The 3,271-nt window shown below is 40.5% G+C and overlaps 1 non-coding gene across 1 annotated transcript; it reads right to left on the reverse strand.

Moving 5' to 3' along the window:
* Nucleotides 1–2,485: 2,485 nt before the first annotated feature.
* Nucleotides 2,486–2,592, reverse strand: LOC127134199 (small nucleolar RNA R71). Its single transcript, XR_007807954.1, has one exon. It is a non-coding gene; the product is annotated as a small nucleolar RNA R71 (small nucleolar RNA).
* Nucleotides 2,593–3,271: the final 679 nt, after the last annotated feature.

Raw genomic sequence — 3,271 nt, forward strand, 5'->3', positions numbered from 1 at the left:
TCATGTTCGACTTGTATGGAGTAGTCCTTAACAAGTTGGCTTGAGACCCATCTACTCAGTGGAGACCCTTTTGGAGCTATTGATGTCACATAAGTTATTTGTGGTTAGGCATTACTTTCTCTGATTTGGGGTCCGAGAAGCTGAGGACCGTAGAACATTTAAACCAACTTGGCCAATTTAGGACGTAGTGCGGAGACTGTTCAAGTGTAGACTTGATAATAGTTGTTACGCGATACTACACTCAGACGAGTTTCTCTTGAGAATATTATGGGTTGATGAGTCAGTCATCCTAACTTATAATATCCGATAGATGGAATTAAGACTCTGGGAACTTTTTAGAACATGATCTACAAGTTTTATCCTTAGTACATGATCACACTAAAATTCACCGTATTTCTGACTCCGATTTCGCATGCATTCTTAGCTTTTATTGTTGTTTTGCTTTGTTATTTCTTTGTTTTCTTATGTTTTCAGGTTTTTATAATAATCGGAGCTTGAATCGGGAAAAGGAGCGAAAAAGGAGTGAAAACGGGCGAAAACCTAGAAATTCAGCGTTTTGCACTTACGGCACCCACCGTGGCGGGCGCCATGGGGTTAGCCATGACGTGGCCACGTCTCAAGACCACTCCTCAACCGCCAAGACCCACGATCCCCACTCCATCATCCCCTGTAGGGACCATGGCGGGCGCCATAGGCCTGTGGCGGGCGCCACAAGGCCAAAATCAGTAACCTCCACTTTTTAGTGGAGGGGCGTCCCTGTCATTTCATGCTTTCAGTTTTTACTATAAATAGGACCTTAGATTTTCGTTTTTCTTCATCCAGAATTAGAATTCTCTAGGCATATATCAGTTATAAAGCAGTTGCCATTCCACATCGGGGTGCCTCTGCAATCGAGTGATCGAGTCTGTAATCTGTCTGTGGTTCGAGTTTTTGGAGCACTCTGGAGGAAGTTAATCCTGCCGCCATTTTAATTCAAGTTCGTATTTTACTTTTATTTATTTCCTGCACTCGCACATTTACGTTGTTTATTTCCTGCACTCGCACATTTACGTTGTTTATTTCCTGCACTCGCACATTTACGTTGTTTATTTCCTGCACTCGCGCATTTACGTTGTTTATTTCCTGCACTCGCACTTTACTTTGTTTATTATCTGCACTCGCTTTAAATTACTTTTATGAAAAACTATAAAAAGAATATTTACTTTATCATGTCTAACTAATTCTATAAAGGTTAGAATGTGAGGATCGTAATTAAACCAGTAATCAGTATAATTGTTCGTGGAAACACCTAAGGGCTATTTTATCTTTCAATTCAAGTAATTGTTTTTAACTATTTCAAAAACAGCCAAAAGCGCTTTGTCTAGTTTATTAGGAGATTTTAGATTAAAAAGAAAAGAGATTTTAAAACGATTTTCGGACGCGTTAGGAAGTTTAAACTCTGGTTCGTAAGAACCTCTTTTTGCTAAGAAGTCCAAGTTAAAATACTTTTCAACTTAGTTAAGATACTATATTTCTTAAAAATAGGTTTACTACTCTAACGCAGTACGCACCTTTTTATCCGTGACAATAGGAGGGGTTGATTAGAGAGTACAACTCGGTTCTGAATACGCGAAAGCGACAGTTCCTGTTAAATTAGTTCTTTTCAAAGGAGAAAACATTGCCCATAAGTAGTTCCACTAACAAGTACTGGATTATCATTGATTGCGTGAATTACATTCGAGCCTGTCTTTATTTATTATTTAAAATTATAATTTTATTTACCATTGCACCCTTATTAAAACCCTTAAAAATAGTTGCCTTAGATACACACCATAACAACAGGTTTGATAGATTGACACTTGGTCTCTGTGGATTCGATAATCTTTTATATTACTTTGACGTGATTCGTACACTTGCGAAAACCACGCATCAAGTCTTTGGCGCCGTTGCCGGGGACCAATTTCGTCAAATTTCATTACCCTGTAGTTATACCGTTTAGACTAAGGTTGTTACCCACCGGTCAATGCGAAAGACTCGCAGTGCCGGAAGTTTAGTAGACCCTCTAGCTGAACCTGAACGTTACGCTCGCGCACGTTTATTTTTCCATAGGAATAGGATAGCTATGGCCGAAGAACAAAACCGAAGACCTCTTAAGGACTTCGCCCAACCATCAAACGAGGAACCTAGTTCCAGTATAGTAAACCCCGTTATCCCAGCCAATAATTTTGAACTTAAACCATCCCTGCTGCAATTAGTGCAACAGAGACAATTCTCAGGTCTCGCTACTGATAACCCAAACCAACATTTAAAAAACTTTCTTCAGTTAGCAGACACCTTTAAAACCAATGGAGCTTCTCCTGAGGCGATACGCTTAAGATTATTTCCCTTTTCCCTCAGAGATAAAGCTCTATCATGGTTAGATTCCCTTCCACCCAATTCAATAACAACTTGGGATGACCTTAGGAAAGTTTTTCTTGCTAGATATTTTCCCCCAAGTAAGACCGCTCTTCTTCGAAACCTTATAACTAGATTTACCCAACTCCAAGGAGAGTCGTTGTTCGAAGCCTGGGAGAGATATAAAGAACTATTAAGAGCATGCCCACACCATGGCTTAGAGAATTGGCTAATCATCCAAACCTTCTATAATGGACTTCATTATAACACTAAGATGACCATCGACGCTGCCGCTGGTGGCGCACTGATGAATAAACCTTACCCTGAAGCTAGTGCCCTTATCGAGGATATGGCCCAAAACCATCAATCATGGGGAGTAGAACGAGCGACAGTGGAAAAGAAGGAAGCCCAAGGAGGAATACATGAGCTAAGCTCTATAGACATGATGCAGGCTAAAATGGACGCGTTGGCCCTTAGAGTCGAACATATGTGTACAACTCCGAATACTGTAGCCGCAGTTTCGCCGAATTGTGAGATATGTGGAACGCAAGGACACCAATCCGCCGAATGCAATCTGTTAAATGAAACCAACACTGAGCAAGTGAACTATACCCAAGGGAACCCATTTTCTAACACATATAACCCTGGATGGAGGAATCACCCAAACTTCTCCTACAAAAATAATAACCCTATTCAAAATACCGCACCTCCGAGACAACAAGGTTACCAAGCCCCTAGAACAAATCAACCTATGCAACCTGTACCGCCAAACCCGAGCTTTGAAGAAATTGTAAAAGATTTCATCGTTGCTCAAAAACAGAAAAACAAAGAGTTCATGAACCAAAGCGTCCATGTTAACGAACTAATTACCCAGTTAGGAACCAAGGTTGATCAAATC

This window comes from Lathyrus oleraceus, chromosome 3 (genome assembly GCF_024323335.1).
Source record: "Lathyrus oleraceus cultivar Zhongwan6 chromosome 3, CAAS_Psat_ZW6_1.0, whole genome shotgun sequence".
NCBI lineage: Eukaryota > Viridiplantae > Streptophyta > Magnoliopsida > Fabales > Fabaceae > Lathyrus > Lathyrus oleraceus.